The sequence below is a fragment of the Meriones unguiculatus genome, chromosome 6 (genome assembly GCF_030254825.1).
Source record: "Meriones unguiculatus strain TT.TT164.6M chromosome 6, Bangor_MerUng_6.1, whole genome shotgun sequence".
Lineage (NCBI taxonomy): Eukaryota > Metazoa > Chordata > Mammalia > Rodentia > Muridae > Meriones > Meriones unguiculatus.
Window position 1 is genome coordinate 103,565,389 of NC_083354.1, and position 22,438 is coordinate 103,587,826.

Sequence of the window (22,438 nt, forward strand, 5' to 3'; positions counted from 1 at the left end):
TGACTTTAAAAAGTACATAAGATTATTTGAAATATGACAGTGATTTGATAAAACTAAAAGCAATCACCTGCATAATGAAATATCCGATGGTTTTTATGTGAGAACAAGAATGGTGCTGAGGATTTGGTGCTAGAAGAGGCTTAAGACTGATGTAGAAGTTCTATGGTCCTTATTCTCATTCTTACCTTTGGAGAAGTTTATTCTGTTCTTATGTTACATACTCTTATTACATACTTTTTAATTCCAGAATTAAATACTATAAAAAGTTGTTTTGAAAAGGTTTCTAGGTAGCAAATATTGCCTCTAGGCCTTAATTCTGGGTATAACAATCTCAACTTCTGAAGACCATACTTAGCCACTCGTAAACCTCTGTTTGCAGACCATCCAGCTATGACATGCTTTCCTATGATGAACTTGCTTTCATAACGAAGCAGTCTACTTTTGAACATGTATCATCTTTACTTGAAGTGGCGCTATTCCAAACAGTGGCTGTTCAGAAACTTTAAAAACGTCAGGAAAGTACAACTTCTGTTACCAAGAAAGGGGAAAATGGACTGTAGGAGGTAAACTTGAAATAGTTGACAAATGTGTACAGAGCAAAATTGCAACATGGTTAATGCCTGAGATAGCAATGCAGACATACTGCTAGTAAATAGATTTGAGTATCACCCACCAGCAAAGGAATTAAAAAAGAAAAAGGAAAATATATTTGTAGATATTTTGGAATAAGTTCCAGTATGCTATTTTAGATCATTTTTGCTTTTGGGTTTTTAATTTTTTGGAAATTATTTTCTTGGTAACTGTAATCTATTAGATTTACATTTCTTTCATTAATTAAGCAACTTTCCTTTTTCTCTTGGGATCACGTAAGATAACAACAACAGCCTACAGCCTATCACTGTTGTAATAATATATTGTTCCACCCATCAAAAAGAATGGAAACTAGAATTTAACTGCTATCATCTGGTTGTAAGCTTAATGTAGGTGATGTGTCTAAGTGAGAAAAATGGTATGTGACATTGTTATAAAATTCATGTGAAGTCAAGATAAACTGTCAGCTACTTATACCACATCCAAGCTTTCATGTCATGGCTAATTCTACAATAGGTCTTGGCAAACACTGAGTCTGGGCTTGTCGTATAATTTGACACTGAATCACGGGAACTAATGCATTCATCCACTGTATTTTACTGCTTATATTTTGTGTTTCAGGTAGAGGGATAGGTCCTAAGACTCCTGCAGTCAACACATTCTGCAACATAGGGCAGAAATCTTTTCTACTTCATTAACTTGTTTCATTCACTCACTAAACCATCAACTATTCGTCCTGTATCTTTGAAGTGCTAACTAGAGTCATGTACGATGTTAAACATTGAGTACTTAATTACACCCAAGAAAACTTAGTCCTTGATTTTGATGTCAGTACCTTTTTGTCTCATAAAATATGAAGGCTCTCTGCCCCAAATGTGCATCTCAAATTGCAAATAAAAAAGTAAATTGTGAATGGGATTCTGACATCCATAATTACATGAAAACACAGTTTCTCTTCAACATGCCCCAATCTCCTCTGTTCCAACTTCATGTAGCATCAAAAGTAAGCTTAGATGGGCTCCAGGAAGAACCAAGTCAATTTCCTTATATTTCCAGTCAGCTGGAACTGTAACTTACTTGTGTTATCAGGGCCCTGGATTTTGAAAAAGAACTAAGGGGTCATGGAGACAGCAAATGAAAATGATTTATCTTTGGAGAAAAAAAAGTGGAATGGGTTAATCTACATTAACTGCCTCCTGAGGTTAAAGTCCTGCTGTCACTAAGGGCACATAGTAACAAGGAGCTAAAAATGGAAAAAAAGCATCATAGTGTTATTGTATTTGCTTCCCTCCAAGGAACGCTCTGATAAACACTTCCACCTCCAAGGGAATTGAAAACAAAGTCTTCCTAGGATAAGTTAGACACCCATCATTTCGACATAGCTCCTGAGTTATCTGTACATTTGAGGTGATCAAATCTGTGATTCTTCTTCAGAGGTCCTACCTGATTGGAAACCTTCTTGTCCTTAATTCATTGAATGTTTTCTTTTTCTTAAAGATGATCTTCAAATTTCTATCAGAAGTTGCTTCTTGGTGACATCAGGCATTGATATTCAGGGAGCTGTAAAGAAGATAGGTGAAATATTAATAATCTGTACCTATAGATTTAATTTTTTAATGTCTCCCATATCTTCTAATTTATAAGGAAGGTTATGATTTGTAAGTTTGAAGTAACTATGTTATAATGAAATCACAGGTTACATTTTGAGAGTTCAAGCCAAGCAAAGTGTTTCTAGAAGGCTCATTATCCCTTGTGATTTAGGAAGCAAAATGAGGACAAAAGGTTCAAGTTTTCTAACTATTTTTAAATTTTGTTTTATCTATTTCCCTTCTTTACTGGATTTCCACTAAGCAAACTTCATTTAGAATTTCAGAAGTTTATTTCACTACATTTAATGTTCATAAAATAAACACAAGAACCCACTTGAGCTGCATTTTACAGATACCTTTTAATGCCTTTTCAAATTTTGTCACACACAAAAGTATGTGTGCATACATGTGTAGATTTTTGTGATAGGGTAGTTGAGGCAGAATACTTCATCAACTACTAGGAATCAAGACCAGTGGATATTACAGTAAACTGAAATAAATAAAACATTAATTATTGAGGTCGCACTGCAAAATAATAATAGCAATTTCCTGATGACTAATGGAATAGGCTTCTTAAATTACAGTCACACCTGTTAGACACCATGTGTCCTCAAATTTCAAACCTCCATAAGGAGAAAACAAGTGAGATTATTTCCACTTTGTTCTACCCACAAGTCATTCCTATAAAAATGTTTCTTTGTAAATTCATGTTGATATTGAGTTGAAGTCAGTATGATCTACAAAGAATTACATCCCATTGCAATACTACAATTTATGGTCCTGTAAAAGGTACTGAGAACTATTAGATCAAAAAAGTTTGGGATTTCTTAGTATGAATCCCTCCAGCAGCTGAATCTGAGATAAGACAACAAATACAAACTGACTATAGATCAGGCCATCTCAGTAATTCAAGAGTAGAGAAGGAAATTGGAGACAGGGCCTGGAAGAGAGCATATAGAATCATGTTCTGAATGAGTTACTCCTGCAGCCATCTGTTAGTTCTTCATAGGAGTTCTGAGTCTTCGTGGGATATGTCTCGTTGTGATTCCAATAAATGGATGAGAAAGTCGATGTGCATTAATCCCAAATCACCTCTGTAACTGGTTTTAAAAGACATTAGCAAACAGTAACTGCCAAGCTTTCTAGCCTTGTATCAAAGGGCAATTATGGGTAGCATTATGGTGCAATGGATTATGCTGGGAGATATAGGCGAGACATCAGTAGCATCAACCAGTTTTGTGATTGGCTCTTAAGCCACATGGATAATCTTACACCCCCAAGTAAATGGATTTCCATTGAGAAATATTCAAATATTGATGCATCATTAAGATTTTCCTCTGTTGATCAAATGTAGAATCCTAATACCCTAATGTTTTGGAAAGTCATCAGTATCTTCAATATAATCATTGTGAAGAGACTGAAACAAGACTTTAAGTTGGCCATTAGTTCCTCATATTCAATATACATTAACTAACTGCCTGCCACTGGTACCAGATATTTAGCTACATTTTACTATTATAGTCAGTATTTCTATTTTTAATTTTATTTTTTTATACTAATTACATTTTATTCACTTTGCGACACAGCTGTAGCCCCCCCCATTTTCTCCTTATTCCCCTCTCCCTTCCTCATCTCCTCCCATGCCCCTCTCTGAGTCCACTGATAGGGGACGTCTTCCTCTCCTTCTATCAGACCCTAGCTATAAGGTCTCATCAGGACTGGTTGCATTGTCTTCCTCTGTGGCCTGGTAAGGCTGCTCCCCCATCAGGGTGAGGTGATCAAAGAGCCAGCCACTGAGTTCATGTCAGAGACAATCCCTGTTCCCCTTACTAGGGACACTCTTGGAGACTGAGCTGTTATGGGCTTCATCTGAGCAGGGGTTCTAGGTTATCTCCATGCATGGTCCTTGTTTGGAGTATCAGTCTCAGAAAAGACCCTTAGGCCAGGGTTCTTGGCTCTGTTGCTCTCCTTCTGGAGCTCCTGTCCCTTCCAGGTCTTTCTATCTATCCCTTCTTTCATAAGATTCCCTTCACTCTGCCCAAAGTTTAGCTATGAGCCTCATTGTCTGCCTTGATACCCTGATAGGTAGTGTCTTTCAGTGGCCCTCTGTGGTAGGCCACTGTCCTGTTTGCTGTTTCCTGCTCTTCCACTGCTGGTGGGAATGTAAACTTGTACAATAACTTTGGAAATCAATCTGGTGCTTTCTCAGACAATTAGTAATAGTGCCTCCTTAAGATCCAGCTATACCACTCCTAGGCATATATCCAAAATATGCTTAAGTATGCAACAAGGACATTTGTTCAACCATGTTTGTAGCAGCTTTATTAGTAATAGCCAGAACCTGGAAACAACCCAGATGTCCCTCAACAGAGGAATGGATACAGAAATTGTGGTACATTTAAACAATGGAATACTACTCAGCAATTAAAAACAAGGAAATCATGAAATTTGCAGGCAAGTGGTGGGAACTAGAAAAGATCATCCTGTGTGAGATATCCCAGAAGCAGAAAGACACACATGGTATATACTCACTTATAAGTGGATACTAGACATATAATATAGGATAAACATACTAAAATCTGTTCACCCAAAGAAGCTAATCAAGAAGGAGGACCCTGGGTAAGATGATCAATTCTCACTCAGAAAGGCAAATGGGACGGACATTGGAAGAGGTATAGTCAGTACTTCAATTTTATCTATTGAAGAACCAGTATAAATCCACAATCACAGCATAGATTATTTTGGAGTGCACTGAACAGGCACAGGTAAATTTTAATTCATGACTTTGCTATAAATGTGTAGGATAGAGATCTTTTCGTAGAAGGCAGTTTGGATAGTGCATGAAGTAGAATGGAAGAATAAGTTCTGAAGCCTATTTCCATGGGTCTCTAAGATTATGATCCCCTTTGTCTGTTTTCCTCCTTGGTTTTAAGTTGTGGTGAATTCTATTCTTTTGTTCTCAAGTATGACAAATTAGTAATATTTCCTAACCACTTTAGTCATGATGTTCAATCAGTATTTTTATTTTTAATAACTTAAATTTTTGCCTGTATTTTCTTTCTTTGTACATTTCAAGAAATAGGCGTGTTCAGCATTTATCAGATAATTTATTTAGAAAACTTATTATAATTTAAACCACAGCTTACTTGGTGATTATTACACTGTTAAGGTTTTCATGATGTCCTGCTTTGAGGTATGATGGATGATTTTCAAGTGTATTTTACACAAACTTTGAATATTGTATGATCCCACAGTCTATTTTATCTTCTTTTATTATATTTTTTAATTAAATTTTATTTTTTAATATTAGTTACAGTTTATTAACTTTGTATCCCAGCTACAGCCTGCTCCCTCATTCCCGCCCAATCCCACCTTCCTTCCCTCATCTCCTCCCTGCCCCTTTCCAAGTCCACTGATAGGGGAAGTCCTCTTCCCCTTCTATCTGATCCTAGCTTAATCAGGTATCTTCAGGAATGGTTGCAAGTTCTCCTCTGTGGCCTAGCAAGGCTGCTCCTCCCTTGGCGGTGTGCGTGTGTGTGTCAAAGAGCCAGCCATTGAGTTCATGTCAGAAATTGTCCCTGTTCTCCTTACTAGGGTACCCACTTGGATACTGAGCTACCATGAGCTACATCCGAGCAGGGGTTCTAGGTTATATCCATACATGGTCCTTGGTTAGAGATATAGTTTCATAAAAGACCCCTGTGTCCAGATATATTTGGTCCTTGTGGAGCTCCTGTCCTCTTCAGGTCATACTAACTCCCCCTTCTTTCATTATATTTTAGCAAGAACTTTTTCTAAATTGAGTGAGGGTTAAATGGAAAAGAATATACAGATTTCCAATGGGTCCCACTGACATCATCCCAAAGACAGCAATGAATCATATTAATCTTGTTAATGAATGGGAAGTTCAGCTCACCCTTTGTCCTTGCCAGCCACTCTTCGAATGTAATGGAACCATACATTAACTTTTGCTTGTTCAAATGGGAGTAAAACTTAAGATGCTTAATAGGACTCCTTACAGAGACAGGAGATGGAGCAGCTACATTTTTTTTTTCACACCATTTCATTACATTTGTAGCCTACTTGTAGAGAGAGGTTCAGTTCACACAAGATCTCACAGTTTTTATAGGATAAAGATGCAGGGCCTACTGTTTTTAACTTGGAACATCTTGCTTCAGATGTGAAGAAGAAATGATGTTAAGCTTCTTGTTGTGCTGTATGACTGTGTGTGGTGTGTCCAGTGTTAAATAACCTGCCTTTGTTTCTTCAAGTGTCCTTCTGGGTGCTGGAGGGCAGAGGGTTTGCTTATCAGTGAACCTCACTGAAAAAAAAAAAGCCCTACTGGGGAGTTGACTGTGGTGGCTGATTAGGTCAAAGAGAGGTAGCCTGGAGTACAAAATCATCTTAGTTGATGCAACTGAAGTAGAAACATGGAAAATGGTACACATTTTTGCCTTAGTATTTTGTTGAAACAGTAAAAGCATCGCCAATGTTTACAGTGGTCAATAGATCAGAAAAAAAACCTGCACAATCGTTTCTGGGATATACAGGAGGCAATAAAAAAATATGAACAATTCAATGACATATCACACTCCGAGTCCAAGGTCCTGAGTAATCTGCACCTGACATTGCAGTGTGTCCTGTGATGGGAAGTACCTGGCAATAACGTGGTTACTTTGTTTTGTCATAAGTAGAGCCTGGAGTGCTCATGACGTGAGAAAGTTCTGCTTTCAGATTGTAAGCTGAAATTCAGCAATATACACTGTGCCCTCCAGGGATTCTCCTACTAGATGTGATCATATGATCTGTTGAAGCTCAAATGTAAAGATAAGTCAGACTATCTATGTGGGTATCTTTCTTTTGACCAATAGATATTTAGAAGCATCAACATTTCAGTGACAAGGAGCACAACATAACTAGCACAGAGATCTTAGTATGTCTAATTTTCTTTGCTAAGAGAACCTTGAGGTTCTTGAAGAAATGGCCAACTCTATAATAAGCAGACTATAGCAAAAATTACAAAAGATGATCCTGGCATTTGGCAATGTAACGCATTAAAGATATTGAGTTAAGGGAAAACTAGGCTCGGCGATTGCTCAGAGGGAAAGCATTTGTCGTACAATTATGAAGACCCAGTTTTCGATCTCTGGAGCTGAGGTAAACCCAACTCAGTGCATGAATATGTAATCGCTTAACTTCTGTACTGAGGTGCAAGGCAGACACAGAATTCCCAGGAACTCACTGGCCACTGAACCGGAGGTTCCCGGCAGTAAAGAGATGGTCTCAAACAGGGTAGAAGGTAAAGTCTGATTCTCACAGTTTTCCTCTAACCTTTATACATGCTTCATGGTGTACATGTAGCTACACCCACATATGAGCAAACATATCACACACACACACACAGAGTGATTGAGTTACAGCATATCAGCACATAGTATGAATAAACTGAATTGAAATCGTTTGATTTTACCAAGCATGACCAAATTAGGAAAAGAAACACAGTAATATTAGATTATAACTAAAACTACAAATGAAACACCACCGTGTCTTATCCTTGTGAGCAACTGATTAAATAAAAATATCAAACAGGGAAAAAAACCCACAAATCTATAGTAGTCTAATTCTTCAAAACCTAACTCTTCAAAAATGGCCTATAACTGTCCATTCATCCCCATTCCTTCCCACTCATTAATTGTTGACCAAGCATGATGATTTTTTTTTTCCTCATGTGTGTCTTATAGAAAAGGAACAAAAACCAATGTAACTATTGTGGAGAAACGTGGCAAGAACTGCTTCAGCTAAATGATCAAGGTCATGCAACATAAACAATTACATCACGGTGATAACATGCATCCTTGGATTTATGAGAAAAATCTTCATTTACCCCAGCCATCTTCCTCCTTAAAAACAAAGTTTATTAGTTACTCTTTTATCAGTTTAATAGAACACCATGGCCAAGGCAACTTGGAGAACAGAGTTTATTTGGGACCTATAGTTCCAGAGGGATAAGAGTCAATCAGCAGCATGGTGGGAATCAAGGCAACAGGCAGGCAAGTAGGCACTGGGACAGTAACTGAGAGCTCATATTTCACTCACAAACAGGAAGCAAAGATAGCTAACTGGAAATGGCTAGAGTCTTTCCATAACTCCAAGGCCGGCTATATTCTGTGTCCAGCAAGGCCATGCCTTCTAAAATGTCTCCAAACAGCCATCAATGGGAACCAAGTAGTCAAATACCCAAGACTTATGGAAACATCTCAGAACATCGCATAGAATCCCATTGAATCCTACTGAAGGAAAGAATCAGACAAATTCCAGTTGTGAGTTAGCCTGCAAAATACCCAATCATCATTGTTCAAAAACTTCAACGTCTTTAAATAAGGAACATCTAAGAAAATGTGACAATGGATGGGAGCCTAAAGAGATGTGAGGATTAATGTTGTATGATGCTTTATGGAGGAGCACACATGAATACGGCATAACTATTGACACATGACTGAAATGTTGACTTATAATAACAATGTGTTGATACATGGAGTCTTGTTACACTTATAAATGCTCTGACCTTTATACATGCTCCATGGTGTGCATGTAGCTACATGTATACATGAGCAAACATATCACACACACACACAAAGCTATGAAATTTAATATCAAGTAAGTGATCTACAAAGTACATAAGACTTTATTAAATAATTTTCTTGTTGATGAAACATGTTTAAAACTTTTGTTATGACTCATATGAAAAAGACAGTTTTAATGTTTTTTTTAAACATAATCCATTCATTAGATAAGGTTTCCAGAATTAAAATTAGAATTAGTGAAATGTTATGTAAACTTTTATTGTTTTAGTCATTGCCAAATTGCTTTGCAAGTGCTCATTTCAAATTGTCTTAAAATAACCTTGGCTGACATAAGATACTATAATTTCTTATTCTGATAAATTCATAAACTGCAACTTCACATTCTGCATTTTTGAATTTTTGATAATTACAGAGATTCAACATCATATAACATTCAAATACTAACTGTATTCTTTTTAAAAATTGTCTTTTCCCACTTTTTTACTACATCTCTTTGTGAGGTCTGCCAGGTATCTTCAGAGAAACTAAGAAGGCAAATTGATAGTTCAGTAAATTAAAAATTACTTGCCTCAGATAGGCTTTCAAGCCTGGTACTGCCATTTTGACTCACTGGTTAGCTTTCTCTCGTAGCCTTCAAAGATTAAAAAAATATAAGCCTTTCACACTGTCCTCACAGTTCCTGTTGTCCTTGATACTTCCCTCTCTCTCAGATAATGAGTTGTCTCAGCTCTCTTCAAAAAAAAAGAAAAGAAAAGAAAAGAAAAGAAAACAGATCCCAGTAAATGAACCACTGTCAAATCTTATCACCATCTGCTCGTATCTTTGAATTGCCTTCTATTGTCAGAGGTAAAGTTAAAGAGCTGTCTGCAATGCCCATGATGTGCTCTTCTGTTTTCCATTTTTTCACCTCACCAAGGACTGCAGTTCCTCCTTCTGCATTTTACCTATGCCTTATGAACTAGTCCCATCAAAACAAGAGATTTTTTTTTTCTAAACAAATAACTTCTCCCTTGTATTAAAAATGGTGCAAGCAACATGAAACTTTCTTTTCGCCTCGTGCTGCAGCCTTTTCTGCTTCACAGCTGCATGTCTAGAAATGGTCTGCATGCTTTGGCTCCATGTCCTTGCCTCTCATTTACTCTGTAATGTGCTTCCATTTGGCTTCCCCACCCCAGGCATTTGAACACTGCTCTTAGATTTCATTTGTGAAGGTCACTAGGGATCTTGTGTGACCACAGACAATAAAAAGCTCCATGCTCACAATCTGGGCTTGTTCTTTCTTAAAAGAGCAAAAACAAAACAAAACAAAAAGGCAAGCAAAATGTTACTGTGGTCTACTGTTTTCATACCTTCATAATTGTCTACCTCAGTATTCTTTGCTTTATCTCCTTTACTCTGTCTTCTAAAGATTCTCCTAGCTGTATTTAACTGCAGTGAAATATGTGAATCTGTGAATGATTGTGCTTAATATTTAACTCTCATTACAATAATGCTAGAGTCAGTAATTTTGTAATATTTGTCAAGTGCCAGACGCTAATGTAAGAACTTTGTGTTTAATAAAGTATTAATTCTCTTCATCATTCTTGTCTTATTGTTATTTCCACATCATAGGTGAGGAAACTAAGGCTTTAAAAGGTTATATTTAGCCCAGGCATGGTGGCACAAGCCTTTAACCCTCGGACTTGGGAGGAAGAAGCGGGCAGATCTCTGTGAGTTCAAGGCCAGCCTGCTCTACAATGTGAGTCCAGGGCAGCCAAGGCTACACAGAGAAACCTTGTCTCAAAAAAACAAAACAAAACAAACAGAAAAGGTTACTTATAACATATCAAAGGTTACATGGCAAGTAGTTACTGCTGAAATTTTTGAACTGCCAAAAAAGTATGTCTTTAAATGAGTAAATTTAGTAAATTACTTCAAGAGCATCAGAATGCTTCGAAAGCAATGGGGTACTTTATAATGCAGACTATACTTTGGCAACCACATGATTAATTCTTAATGAATCAACAGGTTTTATGATTACTCTGTTTTTTTTAAAGGAGACATGTTTGTCGTTTTGGAATGTGTCGATGTGAGAACAATGAAGGACCAAGCCCTTCCCTGTAAGCAGATATCCAACGAAAAGGCACAGAGCAAACTAGTAAGAAAATGTCACCCCCTGAAGAAAATGGCAGTAGATAACAGCAGGGTGAGCAAGACAGTCTGAATGAAAATAAACCTCTGTAAGGCTCAAAATAACAGCCGTAATTAATTATTACGACCAGTCTTGACTGAAGAGGTGACTCCGGATTCCTGGGACACACTCAGTTAGGGTAAACCAGCCATTTTCAAACGAGACTTATTTAGAAATCGGGAGAACTCGGCAATGTTATTTTATAACTAAGGGGTGGACAAGATATTCAGAGCAAAGGCAGAGGCCTGATCTGTAGCGTGTTCCTTTGGTGGGAGAAGTAATGGGTAAGGGGACTGCCATATTATGACACATTGCGTAAATCCTTCAACCAACTCGGCGCAGTCAAGATTTCCTGAAACAGTACTGTGTGTTTGGCTGAGCTGAGAGTTGGGCACAAAGAATGTAACATTAAAAGCAACTGTTCTCACAAGAGCCAGGAATTGTGCTAGAGTGAAGCATGCATTATCTTATCTCACACTAACTACTCAGTAGCTGTAAGAGAGGAATAGCTGCTATCCCATTTTCCAGATAAAGAAACCTCATACTTTAAAGGCTTTCAATGATTTCCCTTGGGCCAGACCAGGCCTGAAAAGTGTTATGACTCACAAGGTCGGCTAATAGTGACAGGTCTTTTATTTTTTTTTTTTTAATTTTATTTTTTTCTTATCAGTTACATTTTCTTAACTCTGTATCCCAGCCGTGTCCCGATCCCTCATTCCCTCCCAGTCCCTCCCTCCCTCCCTCATCTCCACCGTGCCCCTTTCCAAGTCCACTGATGGGGGGGACCTCCTCCCCATTCATCTGATCCTGTTTTATCAGGTATCTTCAGGACTGGCTGCAAAGCCCTCCTCTGTGGCCTAACAGGACTGCTCCTCCCTTGGGGGGTGGGGAGGCCAAAGAGCCAGTCATTGAGTTCCTGTTAGAAATAGTCCTTGTTCCCCTCACTTTGGGAAACCAATTGGTTACTGAGCTACCACAGGCTACATCTGAGCGGAGGTTCTAGGTTATATCTATACATGGTCCTTGGTTGAATGTCAGTCTCAGAAAAGACCCTGTGCCCAGATATATTTGGTCCTTGTGGAGCTCCTATCCTTTCCCCTTCTTTCTTATGATTCCCTGTACTCTGCCAAAGATTTGGTCATGAGTCTTTGCTTTGAAAACACTGCTAGTTGGAGTCTTTCAGATGCGCTCAGTAGACTCCGTGACAGGTCTTTTAATGGCTACATTTTACCAATCTCAAGAAGCTTATTTCTGGAGCTAAAGATTATACATACATGGGTTCAAGGGACAAGTTTACCCAGTACACGCTGGGTGCACGGTAAGGCCAGAGACCACTCCTGCTCCCCTTACTAGGAAAGCCCCATGGAAATTCTAACCTAATCCCAAGACAAAGTTTACATGATGATTTGTTTTCTGAACCTCTAACCCGTAATTCACGTAATTTTAAAACTGAACAATTAAACACATGTATGTATAATTTGTCTCTAACATATCAGAAAAGTTCCTATGTATAGTGAATATTCTGCAGTCCGGGACGAACAGTGCTCTAGAGTCTACCGTGTTCGGCAGTGTTTGTTGATATTGCGCAGTGTCTCAGCATGCATAGTGCGCCTTGCGCGCAATGTGTGGTCAGAGCCAATCCGGCAGTGGTGCTTTGTGACGGAACATGGAAAAGTCCTGCTGGAAACAGTCTGGATTCACCGAACCTTTGATTTGGAATTGAACTTTAGGTGTTGTTCATTTCAAAACCTCCTATATTTGGTCCTATCCTTTGGGTAGGCCCACAGTTTAAGAACCTGTGGCCTAGGGCTGTGGGGTAGGCTAATGTAACAGTAGGCGGCTGTGGAGTTTGATTCTGCGTTCTCGTTCCTGTTTCTTGGGCCTTGTGATTATTAAGCTTTCCAATTCAACTATTAAAAAACCTGTTTAAAATGTATTTATTTATTATTCACTTTATATCCTAGTTGTAGCACTATCTTCTAACCCTCCCAGTCCTACCCTCTCTCCCCTTCCCCCTCCTAAGTCACATATTCCTCAGAAAAGGTAATTTGTCTTTCCCAGCTCCTCAGGTTGCATAAGGACGGAACATGTCCTCTTCCCCTGTGGGCTGGCAAGGCAGTCCCTTCAGAGGGAAGTAACTGAAGCAAGTGAGTCCCTGTTCGATGCAGTCCTCACTTCCCTTACTAGAGAACCCACGTGAAGCCTAAGCTGTCCATCTACTACATCTTTGTAGGGGGGTTAGGTCCAGTTTTATGCATGGTCCTTGGGTGATGCTTCAGTCTCAGCAAGCCCTGCTGGGCCATGGTCAGTTGGCCCTGTTGGTCTTTTTGTGGAGCTCCTGTCACCTCCAGGTCCTTCTCTTTACTCCCATTTTTTCCACAAGATTCCCCAAGCATGGCCCAATGTTTGGCTGTGAGTCTGAGCATCTGTTTTGAGGTGCTGCTGGGTAGAGTCTTTCAGAGAACAACTCTGTCAGGTCCCTGTCTGGAAGCGTAGCAGAGTATCATTTATAGTGTCAGGAGTTGGCACTCTCCTATAGGATAGGTCTTTGGTTGGGCAGTCTCTCAAACTTTGCTCTATCTTTATTTCTACACATCTTGTAAGCAGGGTAAATTTGGGGTTGAAGATTTTGTAGGTGGATTGGAGTTTCCCTTCCTCTACTAGAAGACTAGTCTATTTAGAGGGTGTCCTCTTCAGTCTCTATGGCCTCTGCTACTAGGAGTCACTGCCTGAATCCCCCTTATATCTTCTCAGGAGCCTATTCTGACTTAGGTCTCCAGAGATAACCCCACCGTTAGTTTCTCTTTTCTCTACAGGCCTTCTGTCCTCTCACCCTCACTCTCAACAGGTCTGATCTCCACCCTCTTAACTCTCTGTGACCCCTCTCCTACCTTGTTCCCTTTCTTCAACCACTACCTCTGTCTGTTCTACATCCCCTTCTACGTGAGATTCATGAATCCTCCCTTGGATCTTCTATGTTACTTATCTTCTTTTGGTCTGTTGATTGTAGTATGGTTATCCTGTACTGGCTAAAATCTGCTTATAAGTGAGTACCTACCACGTGTGTCTTTCTGGGTCTGGGTTACCTCACTTAGGATGATCTTTTCTAGTTCCATCCATTTGCCTGCAAATTTCGTGATTTCCTTGTTTTTAATAGCTGAGTAGTATTCCATTGTGTAATTGTGCCACAGTTTCTTTATCCATTTTTTGGCTGAGGGACATGTGGGTTGCTTCCAGATTCTGGCTATTATGAATAAAGCTGCTGTGAACATGGTTGAGCAAGTGTCCTTGTTGTGTGGAGGAGCATCTTAAAAGTGCTCTTAGTATAAACAGAGAGACTGTGACTTGTCTCAGCTTACCTTGATGTATGTAAAATATTATTATAACACTGGCACTAAGCTATACTAAATTGTAATTTAATTTTTTTTGGTCCTAAGGCAAAATAGTTTTGATATGTACAATTTAGAAAACAACATTAGAGAAAATATTAAAGCCCACTTTTTAAGTGGAAAGAAGTTTTGTTGAAGATTCTCTAGTAGAAGCATGTCCAACAATGGCCATTTTTGGAGGTTTGGATTGAGATACTACATCTCAGGGGCTTTATACTTTTTTTTTTTTTTTTTTTTTGCTCAGACAGCCTATCAGTTCTCAGTGTGATAAAGACACAGTCAAAAGGCAGTACAAGGCTTCCTCTGGAATTTGACTGGTTTAAGTCTTTGTACTTATTCAAATTACACAACATTCATGCTTTTTCTGAGTCATTTTCCTATCTACACTAGGGACAGCGATATGACAAAGGGATGTGTTTGAACAACACATTAAAAACCCCATATGTACTTCCATATCATTAGAACAGAATGTATAAATGTTTCATGATCTGCAAATTTTGTGTGTCTTTGGTTAAGAGTGAAGCTTATTTTTCTTCATCATGTTTTTCTTTAGCAGTTGTTCCAGATTTCAAGTTCATAGTTACTTATGGGTTATTCTTGTCCTTCCCAGTATCTTGTCCTTGATGAACTGAGTTCCATGTTAGTAAATAATCTATCACTTAAGAATTGTTCACATGTTTAAGATATTTTATTGTGAACTCCATTATTCATAACACACATACACACAGCAAAAACTAGCCAAGGTGGCTCTGTCAAAGATTCACAGAGATACAAACATATCTTAATTAGATTTCAAAGAAAATCACTGAATATTTCATTTTGCACCCAATGTTATTGTCATTAGTTGTTTTAACAAGACAGTTTATCTTTGTGTAATTTATATTTAATGATTGCTTTGAAGAGAAAAATCACTTAGATATATAATGATAAACAAGTCAGTTTTAAATGAAAGATTAATGTAGATCTATATTTATTTTTTATAAAAGTGATAGTAAGACGATTGTTTATTCAGCAGGGCTCTGAACTCTGTTATGGGTTTAAAGGCTAGTAACCGTGAAATGCAAAGACAAACAGTATTCCACATGTAGCAATTAGTAAAAAATTCATGTGGCAGTTATGCTAGTGAAAGGTTTGCACACACAGCAAGTGATTAGTGAAACTGAAAGTGATATCATTGTGTGTGAAAACCAATCACAAAATTATACGAAGTAAAGGGAACTCATGAAATTCTGACTGTTTACAGTGGAAGGCACTTCAGGGAATGGGATCAGGGGTTCTGCTACCGAAACTGACTTTGGTTTATGTTCTTCTAACTCACGAATTACTTAAAGCTCCATATTCCTCAGTTTCCTGGTGAAAACTGAAGACAACTGTTAAGAATTTTAAACAATTATAGTAGTATCTCGGGGGGAAAAGGAGGCATGTATTTCCTGATTTATTAAAAAAATATTTTCCTCTGAGTATATAACAGAACTCTGTAATTCTTCACTTTACCTCAAACTGTGCACAACACTTGGCTTGTAATTCTAGGTCTCTATCTGATTTTGATACCAAATCAGCCAAAATTTATAACTGGCATAAATAACTCAATAAAAGTTTCATGAGAAAATAATAATGATTCCTCTCGAAATGTGAACCATTATCCTGGAAAAGGAAAAGTGACTATTTAACATGGTTCAAATATGTGCTCTGAAAAGACATAAATGTGAAGAAGGCATCTGAAGGAGGAGGAGGTAGTGAGAGAATCAGGGGGAGATGAGGCAGAGTGGCGTGAGTATAATTAGAATATTATGTACATTATTATATGGTCAAAAAGCAGATGCAATTTGTAGGGATCGTACTTCAATGATGGATATACTCTACCAGTTTGAACTTTCACTAACTTTGAACTTTCTGACGTCCAGCTTTTGAAGAGACCAATTTCACCAAAACAAACAAACAAACAAACAAAAAACAAAACAACAACAACAACAACAAAAAGGGAATGTTAACATACTTATGACATGAGCAGTGGAAAGATAATTGCTTACAACTTAGTCTTATAACCTGGATGTCTTTAATTTCCACTCCCTTCTCCCTTTTATTTTCTCCCCTGTCTTGGGTTCTAATTTAATTAATATTGCAGACTTACAGGTGCCACAGTGCTTTTACTTGGACCATCATATAACTTCCAACATAGTGCATGAAGAAAAGAAAGGCCTAAAAATGGATATATTTTTTTTTTTATATGGACAACCTGGCTCGTCCAGCTGTGTACCTGAGGCATCTTAGTTATTAGCCACTTACTAAGGCTCAACAGCTGGGGACATATTACATGTTAAGAATTACCGGGAGAGTCAGCTGTGGGGTCCTGTTGGGTTGATTAATGGACAGCCTTCTGAAGCCGAAGCATCATCACGTCTGTCCTGCCTCTGGTGTGATCTCTACAGCACGGCTGGCTTCTAATTAGCTGCAACAGTAACTACCAGTGTAGCCCATGCCTCTTCTCCGCCTTCCCCTCATTACAGCAAGCAGTATCTGATTTTGAAGTGAGTGAGAAGGGTATTCTAGATTTGAGATAAATCTGAAGGGGAAAAGATATGAAAGTTGTGGTATCCACATCTAAAAGGAGTCGTCACATTGGTAGTCACAGAACCAACGAACTGGAATCAATCAGTAGTTGGGGAAATTTTGGGTTGTGTTGTCATTAATAGGCTGGACAGAGCAATTATTCTCACAAGTAACGGAGAGTAGCTGGTGGCAAATCCTTTGTTCCTACCAAAGTCTCTTTGTTAGATGACTGTCTTCTAGTTGATGAAGCAATAAAAATTCAGTGTTCATGTTTAAACGTTATCAACATAAGACATAGAACTATGTGAAGCCTATTGTAATAACTACACAATAGACTCTTTCAGAATAAATACTTTCATCTTAAAGTTATTTGGAATGAATGTAAAATTTATATGAGGAACATTTTAATTTTTCATGATAAACATTGAAAGCTATGTGTTATTTCCTTTTTACACTTAAATTTATTTTTTATACTTCATATCCTTATTTTAGCTGCTTCCCTCATCTTCTCCCAGTCCCACCCTCCCTCCCTCTTTCTCGCCATCTCCTCTTCTATTCCTCAGAAACTGGGAGCCTTCCTCCTCTACCATCTGACCCCAGCCTATCAAGTCTCATTAGGACTACCTGTATCTTCTTCCTCTGGGACCTAGCAAGGAGCCCCCACCAAGGGAAAGTGATGAAAGAGCAGGCAACAGAGTCCATGTCAGAGACAGCCCCTGCTCTCCTTACTAGGGAACACACATGGACACTGAGATATTAGCTACACATGAACAGGGAGTCTCAGTCTTCTTCATGCATGGTCCGGTCCTTGGTTAATGCATCAGTCTCTGCAGGAGCCCCTGGGCCCAGAATTTTTAGCTCTGTTGGTCTCCTTGTAGAGCTCCTGTCTCCCCTCTCCCCACACTGGTCCTTCTATTCCCCCACTTCTTCCTTAAGACTCCCTGAGCTCTGCCCAAAGTTTGCTGTGAGACTAAGCATCTGTTTCAATCCCCTGCTGGGTGGAGTTTTTCAGAGCATATCTTTGGTAGGCCCCCTTCCTGTTCCTTCTCTTCAACCACTTCTAGTTTCTATTCTATTTGTCCTTCTGAATGATAATTAAGCATCTTCCCTTAGGTCATCCTTGTTATTTAGCTTCTTTAGGTCTAGATTTTAGTATGGTTATTCTGTATTATATGGCTAATAACCGCTTGTAAGTGAGTATACACCATGTGTGTCTTTCTGGTTCTGGGATACCTCACTCAAGATGATCTTTTCTAGTTCCATCCATTTGCCTGCAAATGTCATGATTTTCTTGTTTGTTTGTTTTTTTTTTCTATATTTAATTTTTTTTCTCCCTTCCTCTACCCTCTGCATGCATTCCCCTCTCCAAGTCCACTGATAGGGGAGGACTTCCCCTCCTTCCTTCTGATCCCAGTCAACCAGGTCTCATCAGGAGTGGCTGCATTACCTTCTTCTGTGGCCTGGTAATGCTGCTTCCCCCTCAGGGGGAGGTAATTAAAGAGCAGGCCAATCAGTTCATGTCAGAGACAGTCCCTGTTCCTATTACAATAGAACCCACTTGGATACTGAACTGCCATGGGCTACATCTGTGCAGGGGTCTTAAGTTATCTCCATGCATAGTCCTTGGTTGGAATAGCAATCTCAGGAAAGACCCCTGTGCTCAGATTTTTTGGTTCTGTTGCTCTCCTTGTGGAGTTTCTGTCCTCTTCAGATCTTACTGTTTCCCACTTCTTTCCTAAGATTCCCTGCACTCTGCCCAAAGGTTGCCCATAAGTCTCAGCATCTACATTGATAGTCTACAGGGCAAAGCTTTTCAGAGGTCCTCCATGTCAAGCTCCTGACTTGTTCCCTCTTTTCTCCTTCTTCTGATGTCCAGCCTCTTTGCCTTTATGGGTAGGAATTGAGCATTTTAGCAAGAGTCCTCCCTCTTGATCAGTTTCTTTAGGTGTACAGATTTTAGTAGGTTTATCCTATAAAATAGGATATAGTATAATATAGGATAAACCTACTAAAATCTATATGAGTGAGTATATACCGTGTGCATCTTTCTGCTTCTGGGATAGCTCACTCAGGATGATCTTTTCCAGATCCCACCATTTACCTGCAAATTTCATGATTTCCTTGTTTTTTATTGCTGAGTAATGTTCCATTGTGTAGATATACCACAATTTGTGCATCCATTCCTCCACTGAGGGGCATCTGGGCTGTTTCTAGCTTCTGACTATTACAATAAGGCTGCTACAAACATGGTTGAGCAAATTATACAAGAGCCAATAAGGTATTGCCCAAAATAAATGCAATACGTCTGACACATTACACAATAGCCAATACCTCAATAAGGTATCGAATAAAAAACTACTTCTACTAATATAATAGTATAAGAGAATAAATGTTTGAAAGTACTTTATTTTCAAGATAAGACGAACAAAAGCTACTAAATCTGGGTCCATGTACCTAAGAGATAATCATTTACTATGTGGTTGTACTGAGGGAAATGCCCCCTGTATTCAGATACCACTTTCCTATTCCTTTGGTTACCAGAGAAATGAGTACTAATCTGCTTGTTTCAATTCATAAAGCTGACAGACAAAAATGAAAACTGAAGTTTTGTCTATCCTTTTTGATTTCAACTTTATATATGAAACAATTGAAACAAATGCTTTTCTACCATATTTTATTTTTGTTCAAGCATTGTCAATGTTCTTGACAGGTGAATTGTGAAAGAAATTCCTTCCACAGAGTGCCCTAAAATGAAATGGAGAGGCCTGGAGAGTGGTTTAACGGCATCGTTCCTACTGACCCGTTTGGCAATTGAATCTCACGGAAGTTACCTCTCAATATATTTGTTCTTCTTAATAATCTGATAATGTTATTGAGCTCACATGCTCTCTTGGGTGGACAGACAAGGTTTCTGTACAAATATGTTCTTACGCATGTTATCCTGGTATTCATATTTCTTTGTAACCTTACAGGAGTCTTCCATTCTGCTTGCCACCATGGAGACCACTTTCTCTACTTTATTTTCCCTGCTGAGGTTTTGAAAACAGAGGAGCTACATTGTTCTTTTTAGTAAACCTGGTTCCTAATTATGACCTAAAAATGATTTTGTTTTGTTCCTTGATATCTTGAGGCTTTTATACAATTAATAATTTCCTCATTCCCACTGTATGACTTCATAAAACTAGAGTTGTAAGTGGGTAAAGCTGAGAGGTTCTGGTACCTAACATGTCCCCCATCCTATTTAGTTAACTGATTACCTGGAGACTCTCCCTTACCTCCCTTACCTGAGAATATAGGTTCTTCAGCTTACATCTTCCTTCCTATTGAAATACAAATGCCTGTATTCTCCATTATTTGCAATTTTCATCTCACCCTGAATAATTCCAAAGCAAGTTTTGATGATGTGGAGGAGAGAAAGGGCACAAGGTGTCTGCCCTGGAAACAGGCCAGAGAGAAACTATTCATTAAAAAATACATAGGCTGCCTACAGGTGATTGTGCAGTTAGGGAGGCTGAGCCAGTGGCTCCAAAATGATCCTAATGCCAGTAAAGCCTCTCAGAAATTTGATGAAAGCCATTCACTACAAAAAATCATTTCCCTTCTGGGTAGCATCACCACCCTCCCCCACGTCCCCCTAGGGCAGGATGCTTTTCATTCCAAACTGTAGAAAATTCTCTATTTTTGTTCAAATTTAGCTGTCAGGATTTTAGGGTTATGCCTGGATTCATAGTGAACCTGGACCAACACCAACTAATAAATGATTACTTTCACACTCTCATGCAATTAAAATATTTTTACATCATTGTACATGTATTAAAATGCACCAAAGGAGGACCGTACATGGAGAGGACCTAGACCCCCTGCTCAGATGTGGCCGATTGGCAGCTCAGTTTCCATGTGGCTCTCTGAGTGATGGGACCAGGGGCTGCCTCTATCATGAACTCAGTTGACTGCTCTCTGATCACTTGTCCCTGATGATGCAGCTTTGGTAGGCCATAGAGGAAGAGGATCCAGGCATTACTGATGAGACTTAAGAAGCTATGGGCAGATGGCAATGGTGGAGAACTCCTCCTTTCAGTGGACTAGGAGAAGGGTATAAGGGCAAGAAGGAGGGAGGATGGGATTGGGGGAGTTGAGGGAGGGGGCTTCAATCAGGATATATAATGAATAGACCATGAAAAAAATTAAAAAAATTAAAGAATAAAATTTAAATACAGGTTGTGATGGCAGGTTCCCTTAATCCCAGCACACAGGAGGCAGACAGATGGATCTCTGTGAGTTCTAAGTCTGCCTAGACAAACAGAAAGTGTTTTTGCAGAGAGAGAAAGAGAGTGAAAAGAGTAAGAGAAGAGAGAGAGAAGAGAGAAGTGAGAGAAGAAAGAGAGAGGATAGAGGCAGGTGAGAGAGGGGAGAAAGAGAAAAGGGAAAGAGAGAGAGAGCGTTTAAGCTATGGCTGGCCTGGTAGTACAGCTCTATAATCTCAGTTCCTTGAGAGGCCAAGGTAGAACGATGATAATTTAAGACCTGTCTGGGCTGCAGAATAAGCTCAAGACAAGCCTGGACAACTAGTGAGTCCTCATCTTAAAGAAAAAAAAAAACTAAATGTATTTTTTTAAGTAAATAAGTAAATAGATAGATAGATAGATAGATAGATAGATAGATAGATAGATAGATAGATAGATGTTTTAAAAAGGACGTATGTCTAAGTGACAGGACACGTGTAGCATTTCCAAGGCCCGGATTTCAATCTTAAGTACTTTAAGCTCAATAAATACATAGCCAAATAAATTAAATGTAGAATGCAATGACTTACGATCTTTGACTCCAGCATCTTTACAAATATGCCAGGTGTTTGAGAAAAATGGTTCCCAATAGTTCACTTTCCTGGGGTCTCCTAATGGTATTCCATTTCCATGTTTAAATAAATCTCCCCGCCCTGTTATTTTCTGCCCTGAGTTCTGATGTAAACAGTCTTTGGATTTATTTGGTTGTTGCATTGGCTGGGGTCCAAGATTCTGTTGTTACCTTGTGTAAGCATTTAAGGATGACCTTTCTGTGATTTCAGAGAACTTCTTCAGTGAAGACAAGGAGATGTGCTTCTCTAAGCCTCTTCTTCAGACTTTGCAGGAAGAATCCAGCTATGCTATAACAGACTGACTTTATGTAAAGGGATGTTGCATATTAACATTTTTTTTTCATCTTTCCAGCTTTCAAAGGCTAAAATCCTCTGCACCACATAATCAGGCACACAGTAGGAGGCAAGTAATAACGTATTTTCTGCACCCTCCAGTGGATGCTTAAATAGCCCTTGTGAACAGACCTGCTGTTTAATATTTACAGAAAGCCAACAGCCAAGAACCAATCCAGTGAAACAGCAACTTTTAGTAAAAACCCTGACACCAAAGGACCTCTGTACTAGGATCCTAAACTTATCTTCTCCTGAACTTTTTAATTTTTATTTTTTAATTTTCTATTGATTCTCTGTGAATTTCACACCATGCACCTCTGTCCCACTCATCTCCTCATCCCCTTGTAACCACCCTTGCCCTTGCAAACCTCCCCCAT

The 22,438-nt window shown here is 38.8% G+C and overlaps 1 protein-coding gene across 2 annotated transcripts in view; it reads right to left on the reverse strand.

The window, feature by feature from the left end:
- The window catches only part of Pkia (cAMP-dependent protein kinase inhibitor alpha), a 93,591-nt gene that overhangs the window by 37,321 nt on the left and 33,832 nt on the right, over nt 1–22,438 (reverse strand). For both annotated transcript variants that reach the window (XM_021650034.2, XM_021650035.2), the window contains exon 2: nt 2,035–2,151. The gene's annotated coding sequence lies outside the window, so the exon portion shown is untranslated. The remainder of the gene's footprint in view (nt 1–2,034; nt 2,152–22,438) is intronic.